The sequence below is a fragment of the Hippopotamus amphibius genome, chromosome X, assembly GCF_030028045.1.
Source record: "Hippopotamus amphibius kiboko isolate mHipAmp2 chromosome X, mHipAmp2.hap2, whole genome shotgun sequence".
Lineage (NCBI taxonomy): Eukaryota > Metazoa > Chordata > Mammalia > Artiodactyla > Hippopotamidae > Hippopotamus > Hippopotamus amphibius.
The window spans coordinates 91,780,294-91,806,085 of NC_080203.1; the positions used below are offsets into that span (position 1 = coordinate 91,780,294).

Below are 25,792 nucleotides of genomic sequence, written 5' to 3' on the forward strand. Positions count from 1 at the left end.
GAATTGCTGGATAACATGGTAGTTCTATTTTTAGTTTTTTGAGAAGCCTCCATACTGTTTTCCATAGTGGCTGCACCAATTTACATTCCCACCAACAGTGTAAGAGGGTTCCTTCTCCTCTACATCCTTGCCAACATTTGTTATTTGTGCTCTTTCTGATGATAGACATTCTGTCAGGTGTAAGGTGATACCTCACTGTGGTTTTGATTTGCATTTCTCTGATGATTTGTGATGCTGAGTAACGTTTGAACTCTGGTTGAAAGACCATCCATGATCGCTATATCCACAGGGTTTATCTCTGCTGATGATTTTCTGCTGTTAACAAGATCTGAAGCCTGGTTAAAGGCTCTTCAATGCTCTTCGTACATGTTTTCATCATGACCTTCTTGGTAACTCATGGCCTCTGAAGTTGGACTGAAGCTATGATCATGTGACCCACATCATGGGCTGTCTGTCCTATGTATAGATTCATCCTAATGTAGGATAGTGTCTTGAGTTAACAGCACAGTTACTCTAACACTTACTATAGTCTTGGAAGCTCCCTGGCTGGGAGCCAATTCTGTGAGTATCTATCCTAAGGCTTAAACGTCTATCCTTTGAAGGGAGGTTAATCTGCCTCTTTAACCTGTCTTTATACTCACGAAGTTTCTCAAATTCAGAGTCATGAAGAGTTACCCTTGGAATATGTGATCACATTCCCCATTATCCAAAATCTTCCTCAAATCCTTGATTTTGAATAAATTTCTTGTTCTTGTTCAGGCTCTTTCTCCTCATCTGATAACACAAATTTTTTAAGTACAACTGTCACTTATATCTGATACTTGGCAGTAGTGAGGAAATCAATCAGCTCAAAGGAGAGGAGAGGAAGAGTAAAGAAGAGGAAAAGGAAATGGAAACGAAAATGGAAAGAAAAGAAAGGAAAGGAAAGAATTCTTTAACAAGTCTCCACTATAGAGTTTCCTAAGAGGCAAGCTGGAGACTCAATTTACCCTCCAACCTGACAAAAACACTAAAAAATGGAGGACAAAAAATGTGAAATAATGTTTTCAAGACACTGGACATCAAGGAGTGAAAACCAGCGATCCCTGAGAGATGAAGGAAAATGAGGTGAACCTTTACAACTTGGGGGAGTTTCCAGTTTGTGGTGCAAAGATGAAGAATTGCAGTCAAAGACCAGAAGATTCCCTTAGGTGACAGAGATGAGACCAGAAAGACCAAGGTGGCTAGAGTACAGAGAACAGAATACCAAAAAGGAGAGAGATGCACTTAGAAAGAACTCCAGAGACCTTTGAAGGATTGCCATAAAATATTCAGGAGAGTACTGGTCAGTGAATGCATATAAGGAAATTACCCAAGGCTGGGAAAAGAACCGGCTGGGACAGGAACCACCTGAAAGTATTAGAGGAAACAAGTGTCAGAAGCTCAAACAGGTCTGGGGATCATGCCTGTTCCCACCATCCAGAGAAGAAAAACTCATAATTCCTGAGGCATAGGGTATTCAGATGGGCTTGCCTCAGTAGGCTGGGATAATTTAGCAAAACACTGCTGTGGTCCTGCCTAATAAATCTTAAAAACAAGGCTTAAAAAAGATTTAACTGCTCCCAAGTAACTGCTTCTCATAATAAAGCTCAAGAAGATGTAAAATAATACAAAACTAGCACCAAAAGGTAAACATTTATACAAAATTTTACCAAAAAGTAAAGTTCATAATGCCTGGCATCCAATTAAAAAAAAAAAAACCCAGACATACAAAGAAACAGAAAAATGGGACCCATCATGAGGAGAAAAAGAAATCAGTCAATCCAAATTGACCCAGAACTTACACAGATGCTATATTTAGCAGACAAGCACATTTAAAAAGTAATTATAACTATGTTCCATATGTCCAAAAGGATAGAAAAAAGAACGGTCATGTTAACTAGAGAAATGAGATATATTTAATAAGGAACAAATCACAGGCTTAGTGATAAAAACCATAATAATTGAAATAAGAAATATACAGGATGGAATTAACTGGGAAAGATTAGTGAACTTGAAGACATAACAATAGCAAATATCTAAATTAAATAAAACTTCAAATTTAAAAACAGTGTATAAATGCCCTTGTTTATGCTGTTTCCTCTTTTGGGAATGCTCCCCCCACCATCCCACCCATCCATCCATCCTTTATCCAGTTAACTCTGAATCTGCCTTCAAGTCTCAGCTTAATCATCACTTCCTCTGTCTTTGACCTCCCTGAGTAGATCAAATCCTCTTTAAACCTACTCACACAACCCTGTACTCCCTTCCACAGCAGTGTCAACTTCACAAAAATTTGGTCTGTGACTAATGTCGGTCTTTTTCACAAGACAGTAAGTTCCATGAGGGCAGAGAAAACATGTTTATTTTTGCCTATCATGATATCCCCCAGCAACTCAAACTGTGCCAATCATACAGTGTCCCTGTACCCTGAATCCTGTATCTCTCACCTCTGGGATTTCAATCTATTAATTATACCCTCTCTCCCATATCTTCAACCTCTCTTTCTCTACTTGCTGTATCCTACCCAATATCCCTTTTTCTTACTAAATAAACCTTGATTTTTATTACGGGTGATAATGTTCCCAATGATAAACTTATATTTCCCAGACACCCTTGCAATAGTGGTGGTCATGTGTCACAGTTCTGTTCACTGGATGTAGGTGGAAATTGTGGGGTAGGATTCGGGGGAAAGCTCTGTATAAAGGAGACTAATTCTACTGACAAGGTATTTTGCCCTCTCCTCTTCCTCATTTTCCTACCTGGAACATATAAATGATGGCTAGAGTTGCTGCAGCCATCCTGCAACCATGATGGGAGCCACATGCTAAGGATCATGGAACAACAACAACAAAATATGTGGTACCTGAGACACTGATGAAATCATGGAAGTCTTGGGCTTTATACCATTGGATTTGTTTTAGGTAAGATAAAAATATCCCCTAGTCATTTTAAGCAACTTATTTTTCAGATCTCTGTTGCTCACATCCAAATGCAATTCCAAATGCCTATTACAAAACATCTCTCTCTCACACACACACACACACACACACACACACACACAGTCTTTAATACACTATCTCATTCACACGATTTCCTCTATAACTTATATGATAATGACTATGATTTATGATCTCCATAAACTGTCCCAATTCTCCAGACTATTGTACTAACCCACACATTCTCTTTATTACTCCCATTTCTGCACATATATTATCCTATCCTGTACTATCACACAAACAAGTGTCCATATGGCACCATGACACTCACTGGCAAATACAACTATCTCTAATCAACCTCCATTATCACACACACTATCTCCATCACTCACAGCCACATCTACCATTACTCAAACCCTACACTATGACACAGCACCTATCCACACCCACTATCATATATATAGCCCACATCCCCACTATAAAACCTCCATCATCAGAGAGAAAGATGGCGGTGAACTAGAGGGACATGGAACGCATCCCTCTCCACAGATGCATTAGGAATGCACCAAAAGACGCAGTAATGACCACAGAGAACCAACTGAACACCAGCATACGGCCTCAGACACCAGAAAGGACCACAAGGATCCCAACATAACTGGTAGGGAGGCATCTACAATGGCTCAAAGAGGGTGAAACTGCAGAGCTGTGGCAGACGGGAGGGAGTGAGAAACACATGGCGGGGCCACACCGCAGCTCAGCATTCCCGGACTGAGACGTCAATTCACAGCTGAACAGAGGGTCCAGGAGCGGGAGCGTGTGAACCGGAGAGCTGGTTCAGGGTGAGAAAAATTGTTGCCAGAAAGGTGACGGACCAAGAGAACAGGAGGGAAGACGTTTCGCAGCGAGGAGTGCCTGCCCCTGAGAGCTGCCCGGCCATGATAGCAGCTGGATGCTGCAGGCTCACAGGCGGGGGGGAGGAGCCGTGGGCATAGCCTCTCTCTCTCTCCTTCTGCAATGGCAGCGGGCAATGGAGAGACACCCTGTGGGCCACCTAAGGCGCTCAGGGATAACAAGTACCCTCAGGCACTCGGGCGGGGCTAGATTAAAACCTCTTGGAACACCGGCAGCAGGGAGGCTGCTGAGAAAAACAAAACAAAACAAAACAAAAACCCTGAGAGAGGCCCAACTCTGAGACTTTCTGTTTACACCTGAGCCACCAGCATTCCTCTGCAACAGGCACCTCCAAGCCCGACTGAAACAACAGTGCACCACTGCTCACTCACTCCCAGAGAAAGGAGCCACTATTGGACCCTCTCCTTCCCCACACACCAACGCTTACAGACGAACAATAAAGGAAGCTCTGCTGGTCACAGAATAATACAAAAAAACCCAAGGCAAGGAGAAGGACACTTACAGCTGAGACTCTAAGGAAACAGAAATAATAGTATCAATTCTATTGAACTGGTCCATTCTGGGATCAGTTCTGGATTTTTTTTTTCCTTTATTAATTACAATCTTAGTCCTAAGGGATCTACAAGTTTTGTAACATATGTTTTTAATTCTATTTTTTATTCTATTTTTATTTATTTGCCTTTTTATATACTTCTATTTCTAGCTAAGTTTTTGGTAGTATGGACAATATATCTCTCATATCTTCCTTTCACCCCTTTTATACAATTCTATTCCTTTCTTTTTATTTGCACATTTCCAATCACACTATGCTCTTCTGTTCCCGCCTTCCATCCATTTTTAGTTTATTTTATTATAACATACTTCTAAGCCACACTATCGATCTGCTCAGACTCCTTGCTCTATTCTCCAGATGACGCACCACCTTGGTATTTAATATTAGGCTTTTGTCTTTATCTTAGTTCTCAATACAATTCTCTAATTTCATTCTGAGAATCTCCATTCTGTCTGGTGGTACCCTAGCTCTTTTTTATATTTGATCCTAGTTTACAAAATCTCCCTGGATTAGTGTTTGTATGTGTAAGGTGTTATTTGTTTCTTTGTTTGTTTGTTTTTGCTTTTGCTTCTGTTTTGTTCTGTTTTGGTTGTTAATCTCTATAGGGTTTCTCTTTGAATATCTGATAGCATACTGGGGTTCTTCTGTCAGGTCTTTCCAGAGCCTTATGTCCTAATGGATTCAGTAATTGTGAGTCTTATACATGTATGTCTTTCCTAGACTTAGTATTTGTTTAACCGAACACTCGGACATTAGTCTGAGGCTTCAACAGTCTTCTATAAACACCTCTATCACTGGGACAAGCAACCCCAAAAGTTTTGACCACCATGAGGAAACAAAGAAACACCATGCAGGCAAAGGAGCAGGAAAAAAACCCACAAGACCAAGTAAATGAAGAGGAAATAGGAAAAATGCCTGAAAAAGAATTCAGAGTAATGAAAGTAAAAATGATACAAAATCTCAATAACAAAATAGAGAAAGTACAAGAAACAGTTCATAAGAACTCAGAAAAACAAACAGCAATGGATAACAAAATAACTGAAATTAAAAATACTCTAGATGCTCTAACCAGCAGAATGACTGAGGCAGAAGAACGAATAAGTGATTTGGAAGACAGAATGGGGGAAATAACTGCCACAGAGCAGGACAAAGAAAAAAGAATAAAAAGAATAGAAGACAGTCTCAGAGACATCAGTGACAACATTAAGCATACCAACATTCGAATTACAGGCATCCCAGAAGAAGATGAAAACAAGAAAGTGTCTGAGAAAATATTTGAAGAGGTTATAGTGGAAAACTTCCCCAACATGGGAAAGGAAATAATTAACCAAGTCCAAGAAGCACAGAGAGTCCCATACAGAATAAACTCAAGGAGAAATACACCAAGGCACATGTTAATCAAACTAATGACAATTAAACTCAAAGAAAAAATATTAAAAGCAGAAAGAGAAAAGCAACAAATTACATATAAAGGAAAACTCATAAGGATAAAAGTTGACCTTTTTACAGAAACTCTGCAGGCCAGAAGGGAATGGCAGGATATACTGGAAGTCCTGAAAGAGAGAAACCTACAACCAAGAATATTCTACTCAGCAAGAATCTCATTCAGATTTGATGGAGAAATCAAAAGTTTTACACACAAGCAAAAGTTAAGAGATTTCAGCACCACAAAACCAGCCTTACAACAAGTGCTAAAGGAACTTCTCTAAGTAGGAAACACAAGAAAAGGAAAACACCTACAAATACAAACCCAAAACAATTAAGAAAATGGTAACAGAAACACACATGCCAATAATCACCTTAAATGTAAATGCTGCAACCAAAAGACACAGACTGGCTGAAAGGATACAAAAACAAGACCCTTACATACACTGCCTACAAGAAACCTACTTCAGACCAAGGGATACATATAGACTGAAAGTCAAGGGATGGAAAAAGATATTCCATGCAAACGGAAGTCAAAAGAAAGCTGGAGTAGCAATATTCATATCAGACAAATTAGACTTGAAAGTAAAGACTATTAAAAGAGACAAGGAAGGACACTACATAATGATCAAAGGAGCCATCCAAGAAGAACACATCACAATGGTAAATGTCTATGCCCCCAACATAGGAGTACCTCAATACATAAGGCAAATGCTAACAGCTATAAAAGGGAAATTGACAATAACACAATAATAGTGGGAAACTAGAACACCCCACTTACATCAATGGACAGATCATCCAAACAGAAAATAAATAAGGACACACAAGCTATAAATGACACTTTAGACCATCTCGACTTAATTGTTATTTATAGAACATTCCATCCAAAAAAAACAGAATACACTTTCTTCTCAAGTGCACATGGAACATCTTCCAGGATAGGTCACATCTTGGGTCACAAATCAGACCTCAGCAAATTCAAGAAAATTGAAATCATATCAAGCATCTTCTCAGACCACAACACCATGAGACTACATATGAATTACAGGAAAAAAACTGCAAAAAATACAAACACATGGAGGCTAAACAATTCACTCTTAAACAAGCAAGAAATCACTAAAGAAATCAAAGAGGAAACCAAAAAATATCTAGAAACAAACGACAATGAAAACATAACAACCCAAAACCTGTGGGATGCAGCAAAAGCAGTTCTAAGAGGGAAGTTTATAGCAAAACAGTCCTAACCGAAGAAACAAGAAAAATAGCGAATAAACAACCTAACCTTACACCTAAAACAATTAGAAAATGAAGAACAAAGAAACCCCAAAGTGAGCAGAAAGAAAGAAATCATAAAGATCAGAGCAGAAATAAATGAAAAAGAAAGGAAGGAAGCAATAGCAAAAATAAATAAAACTAAAAGCTGGTTCTTTGAGAAGGTTAACAAAATTGATAAACCATTAGCCAGACTCATCAAGAAAAAAAGGGAGAAGATGCAAATCAACAGAATTAGAAATGAAAAAGAAGTAACAACAGACACCACAGAAATACTAAAGATCATGAGAGAATACTACAAGCAAATATATGCCAATAAATTGGATAATCTGGAAGAAATGGATAAATTCTTAGAAAAATACACTCTTCCAAGACTGAACCAGGAAGAAATATAAACTATGAACAGACCAATCACAAGTACGGAAATTGAGGCAGTGATTAAAAATCTCACAACAAACAAAAGCCCAGGGCCAGATGGTTTCACAGACAAATTCTATCAAACATTTTGAGAAGAGCTAACACCTATCCTTCTCAAACTCTTCCAAAATACAGCAGAAGGCGGAACACTCCCAAACTCATTCTACGAGGCCACCATCACCCTGATACCAAAACCAGACAAATATGTCACAAAAAAAGAAAATTACAGACCAATATTACTCATGAATATACATGCAAAAATCCTCAACAAAATACTAGCTAACAGAATCCAACAGCACATTAAAAAAATCATACACCATGATCAAGTGGGGTTTATCCCTGGGATGCAGGGATTCTTCAATATATGCAAATCAATCAATGTGATACATCATATCAACAAAGTGAAGGATAAAAACCATATGATCATCTCAATAGATGCAGAAAAAGCTTTTGACAAAGTTCAACATCCATTTATGATAAAAGGTCTCCAGAAAATGGGCATAGAAGGAAATTACCTCAAAATAATAAAAGACATATATGAGAAACCAAAAGCCAACATCGTTCTCAATGGGGAGAAGCTGAAAGAAGTCCCTCTAAGAACAGGAACAAGACAAGGGTGTCCACTCTCACCATTAGTATTCAACATAGTTTTGGAAGTTTTAGCCCCAGCAATTAGAGAAGAAAAAGAAATAAAGGAATCCACATTGGAAAAGAAGAAGTAAAATTATCACTCTTTGCAGATGACATGATACTATATATAGAAAACCCTCAAGACTCTACCAGAAAACTGCTAGCACTAATTGATGAGTTTAGTAAAGTAGCAGGATACAAAATTAATGCACAGAAATCTCTTGCATTCCTATGCACTAACAACGGAAGAGCAGAAAGAGAAATTAAGGAAACTCTCCCATTCACCATTGCAACAAAAAGAATAAAATACCTAGGAATAAACCTGCCTAAGGAGGCAAAAGATCTGTATGCAGAAAACTTTAAGACACTGATGAAAGAAATCAAAGAGGACACAAACAGATGGAAGGACATACCATGTTCCTGGACTGGAAGAATCAACATCGTGAAAATGACTGTACTACCCAAAGCAATGTACAGATTCAATGCAATCCCGATCAAATTACCAATGGCATTTTTCACAGAACTAGAGCAAGAAATCTTACGATTTGTATGGAAACGCAAAAGACCCCGAATAGCCAAAGCAATCTTGAGAAGGAAAAATGGAGTTGGTGGAATCAGGCTTCCGGACTTCAAACTATACTACAAGGCCATAGTGATCAAGACAGTATGGTGCTGGCACAAAAATAGAAAGGAAGATCAATGGAATAGAATAGAGAACTCAGAAGTAAGCCCAAACACATATGGGCACCTTATCTTTGACAAAGGAGGCAAGAATATACAATGGAAAAAAGACAGCCTCTTCAATAAGTGGTGCTGGGAAAATTGGACAGCAACTTGTAAAAGAATGAAATTAGAACACTTCCTAACACCGTACACAAAAATAAACTCCAAATGGATTAAAGACCTAACTGTAAGGCCAGACACTATAAAACTCCTAGAGGAAAACAGGCAGAACACTCTATGACATCCATCAAAGCAAGATCCTTTTTGACCCACCTACTAGAATCATGGAAATAAAATCAAGAATAAACAAATGGGACCTCATGAAACTTAAAAGCTTTGCACAGTGAAAGAAACCATAAACAAGACTAGAAGGCAACCCTCAGAATGGGAAAAAATAGTTGCCTACGAAACAATGGACAAAGGATTAACCTCTGAAATATACAAGCAGCTCATGCAGCTTCATACCAAAAAAGCAAATAACCCAATCCACAAATGGGCGGAAGACTTAGACATTTCTCCAAAGAAGACATACAGGTGGTCAACAAACACATGAAAAGATGCTCAAAATCACTCATCATCAGAGAAATGCAAGTCAAAGCCACAATGAGGTATCACCTCACACTGATCAGAATGGACATCATCACAAAATCTGGAAACAGCAAATGTTGGAGAGGGTGTGGAGAAAAGGGAACTCTCCTGCACTGTTGGTGGGAATGTAAGTTGGTACAGCCACTATGGAAAACAATTTGGAGCTTCCTTAAAAAACTATAAATAGAACTACCATATGATCCAGTAATCCCACTCCTGGGCATATACCCAGAGAAAACCATAATCCCAAAAGAAACGTGTACCGTAATGTTTATTGCAGCACTATTTACAATAGCCAGGACATGGAAGCAACCTAAATGCCCATCAACAAATGAATGGATAAAGAAGATGTGGCATATATATACAATGCAATATTACTCAGCTATAAAAAGGAATGAGATGGAGCTATATATAATGAGGTGGATAGACCTAGAGTCTGTCATACAGAGTGAAGTAAGTCAGAAAGAGAAAGACAAATATTGTATGCTAACTCATATATACGGAATCTAAAAATGGTACTGATGAACTCAGTGACAAGACAAGAACAAGGACAGTGATGCAGAGAATGGACTGGAGAACTCGAGGTTTGGGAGGGGGCGGGGGGTGAAGGGGAAGCTGAGACAAAGTGAGAGAGTAGCATAGACATATATATACTACCAACTGTAAAATAGATAGCCAGTGCTAAGTTGCTGTATAACAAAAGGGTTTCAACTCAAGGATTGATGATGCCTTAGAGGACTGGGACGGTGAGGGGGGAGACGAGGGAGGGAGGGAATACGGGGATATGTGTATAAAAACAGATGATTGAACTTGGTGTACCCCCCCAAAAATAATAAATAAATAAATAAAATGAAAAAAAAATAAAACCTCCATCATCCTCCAAAATTCCTTTCCCACATGCGCGTGCCATCTCCATATCATACACACTCACAATCAATATCCGCATCATCTCCATTCTCACACACATACTTCTGCCATTCTACACTGACACTCAGAAACTGCATTTTCCCATCATATACTTTATTCAACAACCCCACTCAGACACTCATGATTTCCATGCTCCAAATTATCATGTGTTACCATTCCCCACTGTCGTGCATGCTCAGTGTACCTATCTGCCCCCACAAATTGATACACTTCTCATTGCCCCCAGCATCACACACACACAAACATACAAACACACTAACCCTATCACTTCCAGCATGTACCTATCTTCTACCATCACACTACATTTTCCCCATTCCATCCACTGGAATATATCCTCCTATATCCTCCTATGATTGCTTGAAATGCCCCATCCACATTTTCAAACACACAATAATCCCAGTGTCTCATTAACATCATGACCTTTCTCTCTATTTTCTCTCCCTCCCTAGTTTCACACAACCATACACATGCACAATTTTCATCTTCCACAGTATGACATGCACTGCATCCCTAACTATCATCATGTACATTCTGATCTTGTGCTCTCACTATCATTTACATTGCCCCAACTTCATTTTCAGTGACTTCATACCATCCTCCACTATTATTCACACCATCCCCATTGCCACCATGATCACACATACCTTGTTCACATCACCCTCCACTATCCCACTGTCACTCGATACTCTCTCCATTTCTGCATCAAATACAAAGCTCAGATAATCCACAATTTTACAACATGGTGCCCATCCCCTGAAATCTTTCTCATTTTCTCTTTCTTCCTTTCCCTTCTCTTCTCTCCTGCCTCCACACCACTAACTTTCCCAATATGTGGGTATTACATGAATTCAGATATAGTAGGGAAATTTCTTACTTGAAGCCTCATCTCAGAGCTTTAGTAAGTACAGGAACATACCATGCTAAAAAGTTACAACATTTAGTGTTCCCATTTGGTAGCTAGTTATGAATGGATACCTTTTGGTACATTTGCCCTTAAGAAGCATTTCTTCATGTTTTGTTATTGCATTTAGATGAAGTTTTTAAATATTCTATTGATGTGACTTTAATATGATACTATGCAGTTATTTGCACTATACTTGTCTTCCTAAAACATCCCAATAGCTTTTTTATGAAGCTAAAAGCAAAATTGTGATATTTTTGACACTGAAGAGGATAGACAGGTTCAAGCAAACGGCAATACTGAATGTACCACTTAGCTATGTTAGACGGAACACTTAATCTTTACTTCTCATGTTTCCATGTGTAAGAACTTCAACTAGACTAACACTCCTGCTTTTCTGCCCAGGGGAGGAGAAATGTTTAGGAGAAATATCTGAGTAGGCATGGGTCCAGCCCTTGCTCTCTGCTTCCCTTTCAGGAATCTCTATGCCTACAGTGATCATGCATTCTGACTGGCTCCCTGCCATGCAATAAGGGGCCTACTTTTGGCCTGGAGTCTTGTGGTTTTGCAGTTGTCTGGGTAAGTCTGCCTAATTCTGGGGTCCACAATAATTGGAACTCCACACTAAAACCATCTTCTCCACCTAGCTTTATTAGTAATGAAGATGATGCTTTGATCTCCATCTATCTGATTCCTACATTTACATTTCAATTGGTTCTAAACCTAGTCAGGGAAGACAAGTGTTCTTTATTGATCCCTTACAATTCCCACACGATATAGACCACTTTAATCATGTTAATTCTCTTTACTGGCTTTATCTGTCTTTTAGCACAAACAAGTACCTAGATGGAGTTGGTTTTTAATTAGCACTTAAGACAAACACTTGGCAACAATTAAGATTAGGTCTTAACAAGGGAATGATATGTCCACTTACTGCTAGACTCCCAATTCCCCTGGATTAGGGAATTCAAATTCTGAAGGGCTAGAATTACCACAGTACAGTAGGTGCTACTTATCAGGATGATGGGGACCAGGCACCAACTGGATCTATCTTCCCTGGCCATACTGATAAGTCTTAGAAGAGCATAACCAAAAGAACTATTCCATGGGATAGGGTAGCAAAACTTTATGTGAAATATTAGAAAAGGAGTTAGATATTCATCCAAATGTATTATTATTAAAGAAAGAGTATACATCAGGGAACCATTTCTTGAGGAGTAAAAAAATCTTTTAATAAAAAACTAGAATTTAGTCTGATAAGATGTTCTTGTTAAAAATTCTCTGGAAATTTAGATCTAATAGTCATTTTGGCTATTTCTTTTTTTCTTTTTGCTAGCTAGCTTTGTGCTAGCTTTTAAGCCCTTGCATACAAACTTAAATACTGTGCTTGTCTGCTCTTAGTGAAATACCACTACAGAGTATAATTTGTGTCTAAGGTAACTAGGCCCAAATACTGGAATTTTCACAGTTTTTACCCTAGGACAATTTGTGTTGTAAAGAAATGCTAACTGTTCTCTGGAAATAAAGCAGTGTGAGGACTGGACTTCACATGTGACCTCTTTCACATATAAACACTTTTCACACTTGCACATAGTTGAGTGTTCAGCAGTACTGACCCAAATACACCCTCACCAGCCTACATCAGGGCTCACAAAGTGATCATAAAAACAAGTACACAAACAAAATATGTCTCAGCAGTCCAAGAAAAATAAAACAAAACTGCTGGACAAGATATGTGAAAACTTGACTGAGGAGTAATAAGAGCACCTAAGGAAAATCAAGTGCAGCACACATACCAAAAACTTTTTGGAGCTCAAAGCTTAAAAAAAATTCAATTAAATAATAAAATTAAAAATGATGGTTACTGATGAGCCCTGAAATGAATAAAATATCTAGAAATAAACTTAACTACAGAAGTGAAAGACCTATACTCTGAAAAATGTAAGACACTGATGAAAGAAATTGGAGATGATAGAAAGCAAGGGAAAGATATCCCATGCTCTTGGATTAGAAGAATTAATATTGTTGAAATGGCCATATTATCCAAAGCAATCTAAAGATTTAATGCAATTCTTATCAAAATACCCACGACATATTTCATACAACTAGAACAAATAATCCTAAAATTCATACAGAACCACAAAAGACCCCAAACTGTCAAAGAAATCTTGAGAAAAAAGAATACTAAGAGTATCAACCTCCCAGACTTCAGACTGTACTACAAAGCTACAGTAATCAAAACAGTATGGTACTGGTACAAAAACAGACACACAGATCAATGGAACAGAATAGAGAGCCCAGAAATAAACCCATGCATCTACGGTCAATTAATCTATGACAAAGGAGGCAAGAATATACAATGGAGAAAAGACAGTCTCTTCAACAAGTGGTGTTGGGAAAACTGGACAGTTACATGTAAAACAATGAGATCAGAACATTTCCTCACACCACACAAAAAAATAAACTCAAAATGGATTAAAAACTTAAACATTAAGACTGGAAACCAAAAGACTCCTAGAAGAGAACACAGAACACTCTTTGACATAAATCACAGCAATGTTTCTTTGGATCTGTCTCCTAAGGCAAAAGAAATAAAAGCAAAATTAAACAAATGGGACCCAATTAACTTAAAAGCTTTTGCAAAGCAAAGGAAACCATAAAGGAAACAAAAAGGCAACCTACAAAACTGGAGAAAATATTTGCAAATAATTCGACCAACAAGGGGTTAATATCCAAAATATAAAACAGTTCATACAATTCAATATCAAAAATAAATCCAATCAAAAAACGGCTGAACACCTGAACAGACATTTTTCCAAAGAAGACATACAGATGGCCAACAGGCACAAGAAAAGATGTTCAACACTGCTAAATCAGCAGAGAAATGCAAATCAAAATCAAAATGAGATATCACCTCACACCTGTCAGAATGGCTATCACCAAAAAGAACACAAATAATAAATGTTAGTGAGGATATGGAGAAAAGGGAACCTTCTTACACTGATGGTGGGAATGTAAATTGGTGCAGTATGGAAATTCCTCAAAAAACTAAAAATAGAACTACCATGTGATCGAGCAGTTCTAATCCTGGATATATATCCAAAGAAAATGAAAACATTAATTCAAAATGATACATGCACCTCAATGTTAATAGCAGTATTATTTATTTTTTAATTTTTTAAAATTTTTAAATTTCATTTTATTTAAGAATAGTTGAGGGCTTCCTAGGTGGCGCAGTGGTTAAGAATCCGCCTGCCAATGCAGAGGTCACGGGTTCAATCCCAGCTCCAGGAAGATCCCACATGCTGCGGAGCAACTAAGCCCACGTGCCAAAAGAAAAAAAAAAAAAAAAAAGAATAGTTGATTTACAATGTTGTGTTCATTTCTGCTATACAGCAAAGTGATTCAGTTATACATATACAAACATTCGTTTTTTAAATATTCTTTTCCCTTATGGTTTATTACAGGATATTGAATATAGTTCCCTATGCTATATAGTAGGGCCTTGTTGTTATCCATTCTATATATAATAGTTTTTATCCATGGCAGTATTATCTGCAATTACCAAGATATGGAAGCAACCTAAGTGTCCATCAACAGACAGATGGATAAATATGTGATATATGTATTCAGTGAAACACTACTCAGCCATAAGGAAAGAATGAAATTTTGCTGTTTGCAGCAACATGGATGGACTTGGAGGATATTATGCTAAGTGAAATAAGTTAGACAGAGAAAGACAAATATACTATGATATCACATACGTGGAATCTAAAAGATAAAACAAATGTGAATATAACAAAAAAGAAACAGACACATAGATAGCAGTTACTGGTGGGGAGAGGGAAAGGGGGAGGGACAAGATAAAGGTAGGGGTTTAAGAGGTAGAAACAACTACATATAAAGTGAATAAGCTACAAGGATATATTGTACAACACAGGGAATATAGCCAATATTTTATAATAACTATAAATGGAATATAACTTTTAAAACTGTGAATCGCTATATTGTACACCTGAAACATATATTGTACATCAACTCTACCAATTAAAAAAAAAACCACAATGAGGTATCACCTCACACCTGTCAGAATGGCTATCATCAAAAAGCTTACAAATAACAAATGTTGGCAAAGATGTGGAGAAAAGGGAACCCTCGTACACTGTTGGTGGGGATGTAAATTGCCACTATGGAAAACAGTATGGAGGCTCTTCAAAAAGCTAAAATGGAACTACCATATGATCCCTCTGAATTCCAGACAAGATTGATTCATTGACTGATTCATTTATCCATTCACCTATCCATTCATTACTTTATGATGCCATGTTAATCTAATCAATACATTTAATAAGGACCTATTATGTGTCTGGCACTGTTCTAAGGCACTTGAGATATATCAGTGAAAAAACAGACAGAAATCCCTGCCCTCATGAAACTTATAAAGACATACTTAGGCATACCCTGATCAAATTCCTGAACTCAAAGAATAAAGAAAACATCTTACAAGCTTAAAGATAGAAAAAATTACCTACAATAGAAAAATTAAAGTCAGACAGACAAAGGACTTTACACCAAACTCCATGATTTCAATCACTAATTTTCCCAGAAATGGCTTTACTAAATTCTCAGGGAAGCTGAAGTCAGTCTGACTCAGAACCTGTGTTTTCCTATGACACATTATCTAACAGGGGCAATACTACCCTTTTCTCATGCAACTAGATTTGTACTTTTCAATTTTTTCAAAATTAAACAATATATTGTTTAGGGACACAAATATAGGTGATAAAGCTATAAGAAAACCAAGGGGATTGTTAATACAAAAGTCAGGGCAGTGTTATCTCTAGATGTAGGTAGACGGGAGGGTGTGATTAGAGAAGGGCACATGGTGGGGGGGCACTAAGGTATGGCTAATGTTCTATTTCTTGTTCTGGCTGGTGGGTTTACCAGCATTATTTTATTCATATTATTTTAAATGTAAATAATAATTCACTCATTCAACAAATAATAAGTGCCCATCATGAATCAGGCATTATTCTAGGCACTGCAGACAAAGAAATAAATAAATTAGATAAAAATCTCTGTCCTTAAAGAGCTTGTAAATTATCAAAGAAACAATAAAAATTTCCAGAGCTTAAGCATAAAAACATACACACTGAAAGTCTGCCAAGTGTCCAGCACAACAGATACACAAATATGTACACATCATCATGAAATTTCACAATATCAGTGATAAAGTAGAAATTCTAAAAGCTTCCAGGAGTTGGGGGTAGAAATAGTCCAGATTGGAACAGGACAGAAAGCTCTAGAAAGGGGATTTCCAGAAAAGTAAATTTCTGGGTAATCTAACTTACTTGAGCATTTGCAAAAAACCAAACAAACAAAAAATAGAAACAAAAACAAAATGACATAGATTTGATGGAAAAGATAAGAATATATAAAAAATGTAGGTGAAAAACAATTATTAAATCTAGAATTGATAAAAATGTGTACAAGAAAAATGTAGCCACAATTCACTACTGGTTTCTTTAGTGAACAGTGCACAACAATGCACAATCACAATATTATAAATGTTATCATTAACCAAAACGTATGCTATACCTATATTAAAAGGATGGAAAAGGGAAGTTATATAAAAAGGAGAGGAAAAGTGAAAGTTTAATCTTCATCTATCATAATGGGAAATCAACAGCCAATATCTGAAATAAGTAACTCAAGAAATAATAGTATAGCCATATTGTTTAGAATTATTGAGATAAAAATCAAAATAAATAGCTAACACATTTCAAAGTTGGCTACTTCAGGCATTTGAGACTGGTGAGTGGGGAGAGGTGGAGCTAAATATTGCTATTTTTTTGTTACTACCATATATTTTTAAGCCATATATAGGCCTTACTATAATATAGAATATACTGTAGCTATATATTATATTATACTTACTATAATGAAAATACAAAATAGAATATACTTTCATTATAAAGGGAGCTACTTAATTATAAAGGAAAGGGATATGATGCGAACTAGCGTTTACTGAAATTAATATAGCCAACAGAATAAAGAAGTGGGGAGCACATAAATGTAGAAACTGAAGGGCCCCCAATGTTTGCCTTTTATTCTTTTGCAACTTATGGGAGTGGGTATTCCAGATTGCTCTTAAATTGTAGCAGTAGTCATAGGGGAGTTTTACACTTGAGAAGTGACCACCAGAGGACCTGGTAGCCCCAGTATCACAGGTAGAGTGGAATTGGAAATTATGGGTCCAGCATAGTCAGGGACAGGGGAGACTGAAGACAGGAGAGGGGAAATTTACTCTGGGAAAGAAACTCAGACTGCCACAAGAGGGCACAACAACAATGCAGTATTTCCCCTCGTTCCCCTACCTTTCCTGCTGCTCATTCTCAGCTTTTTGACCCCATTCCCACCCCCAAATGCCTGTATTTCTGAGATTCTGCCTTGCTCCCCACCCCAACCCTGTTGTTCTCACTCCACACACTCTCCTGGGACAATCTCATTCACACCTTAATTAAAACCACCACCTCTACATAGGCTTGATGACCTCCGAATCTATCGGCAACCCTACTTGCTTCACAGCAGCAGAATAAAAGGCAAAGAATACAGAATAAAAGGCAAACATTGGGGGCCCTTCAGTTTCTACATTTATGTGCTCCCCACTTCTTTATCTATTCTGTTGGTTATATTAACTTCAGTAAATGCTAAATTCCTGACTGCTTACTGGATGATTCCTCTTAGACATTCCAAAGGTGCTCCAGACTTCGACTGTTCAAAATTGAACTCATCATTTTTTCCCCTCAAACCTGTTCCTCATTCTGAGTTCTCCAGCTCATGGAATGGCTTTTACATCTCAAAGACCCAAGGCAGAAAGAAAACTGAGGATCATCCTAGATTCCTTCTCATCGACCTCACTCTATATCCTCCAGTCAGCCACTGAATTCTTAATTTCTCACATACATGTATTCTAACTTCATTCCCACTGCCTTAACTCAGGCTTCAATATCTCTCCTCTTTTGTAATAGCCTCTGAACTGGTCTCCCTGTACCCAGTTGTCTTATGCAGTCTATCCATCAAAATCTCATCCACTAGACAACTAATGAGAACATACTGCATAGCACAGAGAACTCTACTCAATGCACTGTGATGACCTAAATGGGAAGGAAATCCAAAATAGAGGGGATATATGTATGTGTGTGGCTGACTCATTTTGCTATACAGTAGAAACTGACAAAACATTGTAAAGCAACTATACTCCAATAAAAATTAATTTTAAAAAATCTCATCCACTGGATATTTGTAAAATGCAAATCTAATCCTGTTAATCCCTTGACTAAAATATCTCTCCACTATTCTTAGTACAGCATTCAAGGCACTCCATGATCTGGCCATTATCTCCTTCTCATTAAATGCCTTCTCACTCTCTATGTTCCAAGTATACCAACCATCTTGAACATACTAGAAATATACTGTAAACACCGAATTATTTCATATAATGTGTCATATGTGAATGTGTCTTTGCTCATATCACCACTGCTTAGAATGACTCTCTTCTATTTCTCAGCCCCAGTAGTTAAAACTGACAACATCTACACACCTTTCAAGACTTAAGCATTATTTTCTTTTTGGAACCTCTCCCACCCAATAGAATTAACTATTTCCTCCTCTGTGTCTCTAATGTATTCTATATAGATTTTTATCAAGCATCTGTGATATTCTGCTGTGTAGATTTGTTTACACGTCTCTTCTACTAATATCAGCTTCTCTAGGATTAGGAACATATCTTTTACATATCTCTATTCAAAATATATATCACAGTGCCTGGTATAGAGAAGATGTTTAACAAATGTTTCTGAATAAATAAGAATTATCATAAGGATATAATATATGAGGCCAGCCTCATGCCAATCTCCTATCTATGGCAGACATCAGGAATCTACCATAGAATTGTACCCTTGCACCTCAGAATCATTTTCAAGACAGCATAATATGAAAACCTGTTTGAATCACTTGGAGTTGGCACAAGATATAAAATTTATTTCTTATCCTGGAATGTAGGCTGTCACAATGGAGTGCCTCAGTAATTACTGGAGTTGATCTAAGAGAATTAACATGGGAGAATTAACATAACTAATGGCAGAGTATGTCCTAAACACTCTTTGCAACAGTATGTTGTAGCAAAAATTGGCATCTGGAGGTAAATTCTGTCCTTGTACACCCAGCACTGCCCATTGAAGAGACATCTTGTCATCAGAAGAGACAAAATCCCATATATTGGTATTCTGATTCATACTTCAATTTTGTCTCAATTGATTCAGAAAATATTCCTCACTGACTAAGGATCAGAAATCTGCTAAAAAGCAAAGTGCTGCACCTGAGCTACCAGGCATATCACACTTGGAGAAACAATGGATCACCTTATCTTCATTCCTTCTGCGTCCAGAACCCCTGGAAAGTAAAGAGAGTAAAAACTCCTTTTTCAAATGGAACAACAATCTATTGGAGCACTGTTTCCAAATCTTAAGACCGTAATACACATACAAAATGATGACATATGTACAGACATGGGGCTATACTGGACAAGAATGTTCACTGCCAGAAATAACTGGCCTGGAAGCTCTAAGCAAATTGGGCTTCCTGTACAGTGTATTAGTTTCCTATTGTCACTACAAATAACCACAGACTTAGTGACTTAAAGCAACTTAAGTTTATTCTTATACAGTTCTAGAAGTTGAAAATCTAAAATGGGTTCACAAGTTTGCATTCTCTGGAAGCTCTAGGGGAGAATCCATTTCCTTGCTTTTTCTAGCTTGTAGAGAATCTACATTTCTTGGCTCATGGCCCCTTTCTTCATCATCAAAGCCAGCAGCTTAGCATTTTCCTTCCTCTCTGACCTCTGCTTCTGCCCTCATATCTTCTCTCTGTAACTCTGACTCTATTGCCTATCTCTTATGAAGAGCTTTGTGATTACACTGGGCCCACCCTAATCATCTAGGACAATCTCCATATCTCAAAATCCTTAACCTTTTACCATTTCAAGCAACATAGGTTCATATTCAGGTTCTGGGGATTAAGACAGAGACATCGTTGGAGGTCCACTACTTAGCCTACCATCTGCAGATTGTGTAAGCTGTGCATCATGTGATTCACACTGTGCACATCATAGATATTTGCATTTATTATAACAATTTTCTGGCAGGTAGTAATAAAATGTTTTGAGGAAGAGATACCATATTCCAATTCACACAAAGGTAACATAGGAGTTAGCAGAAGCTCATGGTCTAAAGTGATTAGTATCTGAACACAGCTGTAAAACACTGGGATAGAGGAGATTTGTATTATAGAGGGTTGAGGCCCTGGCAGAACTAACAAAAATAATAGCAAACATTCATTAAGTGTGTACTATGTGCCAAGTACTGAACTAGGCACTTTATAACCCTTAAAATCCCTTGAATCTTTACAACTTGGTGTGGTATTAATATTCTGACCTAAAAAATGATCAACGTGAAACTCAGATTTATTAACTATAACCAAGGTCACATAGCTTAGAAGGTGCTTACGCTGGTAAATAAACCCAGGTATAGCTGATTCTAGAATATGGATACTTTTCTGCTGTACCATGCTGCCTTTTTTTTTCATTATTCTTTTGGCTGTGCCATGCAGCATGTGGGATCTTAGTTCCCTGACCAGAGATTGAAGCCATGCCTCCTGCAGTGGAAGCGCACAGTCTTAACCACTGGACCACCAGAGAAATCCCCATGTTGCCTTCTTAAAGTGAGAGGATATAAAAATCAATGTATTCGATTTTTTATACCTTGAGTTTCTGAAAGTCCCACTCATCTATCAGTGCTAAGGCACTGACTATTCCCATGGCAATTTCAAGCAGTAGTGTGATAGACAAGCAACCTATGTCTATACCCATGCTGGGAGGAAAATCATTCCACATACCCTAGTTTCTCCACTTCTTATGGGCTAGATTTTCTCAACTTATTTTGGCTTTTCTGGTTATAATCCCTAAAATGATCTTGTTCCCTTCCTGAAGCTTCCAGCACACACATTTGTCTGGCCTCCATTCCTACTCAGTCTTTTTTAGAACTGGACAATTCTCCCTTATTTCCTGATGATGAAACTGTCCTAGTCAATTTCAGAGCCTGCACCATGAGAAATGGTTATTTGAGAAGAGAATCCAGTTATTAATGAAATCTTTCAAGACTGGAGGTGATTCCTATTCAAAGGGAGTTACAGGATAAACTCTGTATAAACTTTACTCCATTTTTTGGAGCTCAATGTGGAGTTTCTGGAAATATTTACCAGATTCCAAAACTGACTGAAGGCTACCAAAACTCACTGCACTGAAGAGTGACTTGTGATTTCTGGAATGAATCACTTAATGATGAATAAAGGCTAACACATCTCTGAAGATTTACACGTTGCCACTATAAACCAAGAATAATTAAACTGTCTAGAATTCAAATCCTGACTCTTCCAGCGATAGCTGTGTGACCTTGGGAAAATTCTCCCATCTCTTTTTCTCATTTTCTTCTCATGTAAAACACGGATGAGAATTCCTATATTATACAGCTGTTGCAAGAATTAAATGATTAAACTATGTAAAGTTCTTATAATGCTTAGCACATGATAGGTGTATAATTGTATGCAGTAAATGGAAAGTATTTTAATTAACTTTTATTATGAATCTTTTTTGCATTTTTACAAAGATCTGATTTTTCTCACAAAGACCCTTCCACAGCATTACATTAGTAAGATTCCTATGTTGTCTAATGCTGAGTAAGATTACACTTCAAATTGAAGGCCTTTCTATTATTCACTGCACTATGAACTCACTGATATCAAATAAGGCTAAATCCTGCTGAAAGCACATTCATATTTTTTATATACATTGAGGGTCTTGCCTTTATGAATCACTTAATGATAGATAAGACTTGGCCTCTAACTGAAGGCTTACTCATTCTAGTTGTTTCTCTCCACTATGAATTTGCAGATGATAAGCAAGGATCTCTTTCCACCTCCACTATGAATTTTCTGATGTCACCAAAATCCCTTTCCCACATTCATTACATGCATAAGGTTTCTTTGCACTATGAATTCTTTCTTGCTTAGTAAGGTCTGAGCTGGATCTGAAAAGCCTTCCACACAGGCATTGCAACCACAGAGGTTTTTCTCCCCTTGGAACTCTCTCATGTTTCAAAAGAAAATGTCTGAGCTTGTCCTGAAGTCCTTCCCAGTTAATACATTCATAGGGTTTCTTTTCTCTTCACCATGCATTTTCATATGGTAGGAAAAGCTTGATTATTCACTGCAATTTCTTTCACATTGGGAAAGTTTCCCCACCGTATGAAACTTCTGGTATTGAAAGAGAACTGAATTCTGCCTGAAGGCCTTCCCACATTTTTACAGCCATATGAATTAATACGTTCTCAGGTGTGAATCCTCAGATGTCAAATTAAGATCAGCCTCATAATTAAAAATTCCTTTATATTCGTTACCTGCACAGGATTTCTTTCTACTAGAGTACTCTGAGGTATTAAACTTGAACACTAATAAAAGAGTTTTAGACACTAATCATACATGTAGGGCTTCTGCGCATCAAAAATTTCCCAGTGTCTCACACATTCTAAAAACTTTGCAGAGTCATAGTCCTATGAACCATATCTCTATGCTCTTTCTCCTAGGGGTTTTCCTCATATAACAGACATCGAGCTCAGCCTTTTCTCAGCCAATGCACTCTCAGCCTTTCTTTTAAGTAGGATTATTTTTTTCTCCATTTATATCACATTCTTTTTTTTTAGGATTATTTTTATAAGTAGCAGCACTGTGCCTGCAACAGACTTCCCTGGAAAAAGGAATATGTTAGATTCTTCCCTGCCAAGCTTTCTTGCAGCCTATGTCATCACATGCCAAGTCTTCTCCACAGAAGAGACTCTGACCAATTGGTATTGGATTCTGGATCCATAATATTGTTTGGAATTTGTTTTTTTTTTTTCTGAAATTTCCCTCTTTGAAGTAGATCCTACTCTTAGTCATAATCTTATCATCTAAAATGATAGATCCTCAAACATAAATGGGCAAAAAAAATGAGTAAACCATTCACAAAAAAGGAAATATTAAAAAACAAATACATGAAATATTTTACCTATTGGTCATCAATAACTGTAAACTGAAACAACCATGTGTGGTTAACTGTTCTTCTCTCATTCTCACCAAGCAGTTTACATGAGTGTTTGACTGTTGTCCTTGCTGGTATGAATGTAAACTGGTACAAATTTTTTGTGTGTGTGTGCTAGTTAATGTGTTTTTGATTGTGGTTAATTTTACATAACATAAATGTAAAAGTATGAAATTAGAACATTCTCCAACGCCATACACAAAAACAAACTCAAAATGGATCAAAGACCCAAATGTAAGACCAGGTACCAAAAAACACCTAGAGGCAAACATTGGCAGAACCCTCCCCGACACAAACCACAGCAATATTTTTTTTTTGATCCATCTCCATCTTAACGATCTTTAAGTGTTCAATTCTGTACACCTGGCATTAAGCACATTCACATCGTTGCACAACCATCACGACCATCTGTCTCCAGATCTTTCCCATCTTAAACTGGTACAAACTTCTAGAAAACAACTTTCCAGTGTGGAATTATGAGCCAGAGAAGAGTCGGGCCTTTTGAGCCAGTAATTACTCTTTAAACAATCTATCCAACAAAATGATCAGATATGCAAATTAAAGATTCATGTACAAAATGATTCATTGGAACATTTATATTAGTGAAAAAATGGAAACACACAAAATATCCAAATACATGGAAATAGTTAAATAAATTGCAGTATACTCTTATGATGGGATATTATGTAGCATCAAAAATGTTGCCAAAAATTGTTATTGATCAGGGAGATTCTCATGAGATAATTTTTAAAGAAAGCAGGTTTTAGAGGAGAAAGCATGGGCTGAATCGTGTCCCTTCAAAATTCGTATGTTGAAGTCCTAACCTCCAGTATCTCAGAATGTGACTGTATCTCGATATAGGACCTTTAAAGAGGTAATTTAGTTAAAACGAGGTCATTAGGGTAGGCCTTTATTCCAATATGACTGGTGTCCTTATAAGAAGAGGTTAGAACACAGAGACACATAGAGGGAAGACCATGTGAAGACACAAGGAGGAAAAGACAGCCAACTACAAGCCAAGGACTGAGAAGAAACCAACCCTGTCAACACCTTAATCTTAGACTCTCTAGGCCTCAGCATTCTGAGGAAATAAATTTCTGCCATTTAAGCAACCCAGTCTGTGGTACTTTGTTATGGCAGTCCCAGCAAACTAATACAGAAGGATATAAAACTGTATACACTGAAAGGAAATATTTCAATTAGTTAATAGGATTTATATCTGGGTAATGAAATGGATGGTTTTTATTTCCTTCCTCATAAAGTTTTGTTCTCCAAAGGATTTTAGAGATGAGCATGTCTCATACTTTTACAAAGTATGTAAAAAAAAAAAAGTCCATAAGCAAACAAAGAATAGACAGAAAAAAAAAAAAAAACTTTTACTTGATGAAATGAAGCTGCCAATGAGGTAGAAAGACAATTAGTCAGAAGACTAAGGCCCAGGGACTTCATGGCTCTGTCTCATTTTTAGGTGGCCTCCCAACTCAGGGAGAGAGGGACTTGGAGAAGCAAAGTGATGTGAGGATGACTGGTTTGTTTGGAAGATAATGCAGAGGCAATTACAGAGATTCAACTGAATAGGGAAATGGGGAGATAACCTGAACAAAGAAGGTGTTGAATGTGTAAAACTAAGAGAGAAAAGCAAGGATTTGGAAGAAGGGAGGTAGCAGAAGATTCATTTTCAGGGTACTTAAGAAGGGGAAGCAATAGAGAAGGGAGAAGTAACTGGGCATGCTAACAAAAGGTAACCACAAAGAAAACAGGAAAAGAAAAATTCTCTTTTGCCTGGTTTTATGGCACCCATCAGATGGAGAGTTGAGGGGTACAGGGGTTCAGAATATGTCACCCCAAAATGCGCCATGTTGGCATACTGATTATTTTGAATTAAAGGTACTTGAGAAACAGCTGTTGCAAGAACAATACTCTGACCCTCCTTTGTTCCCCTGAAAGCAGGAGAAAAATTTCTCAAGAGAAAGATATCTCCCCTATACTAGAAGGGCAGAAGACATCCTTATCACCAGAGACAGGGAATTTAGGGACTGGGAAGGCTGTACAAACAAACCTTGTTAATTCTTTACTATTTACTACTTCTAGCCCAAATCCCTTTGCCTTGTCAATTCTTCACAAATTCATTGGTGTTTTGTTTTGTTTTGTTTTGTTTGTCTAAAAGGTATAACAGCTCTCTGCTCTGATCACTTGAGTCTCACATTTTTGTGGGACTCCTGTACATAAAAAATTAAATTTATTTTTCTCCTTTTAATCTGTCTTATGTCAATTTAATTATTAGACCAGTAAAA

General features: G+C 37.4%; 1 protein-coding gene across 2 annotated transcripts in view; it reads right to left on the minus strand.

The window, feature by feature from the left end:
* The window catches only part of MAGED1 (MAGE family member D1), a 71,383-nt gene that overhangs the window by 21,176 nt on the left and 24,415 nt on the right, over positions 1-25,792 (minus strand). The gene's annotated exons all lie outside the window — the stretch shown is intronic.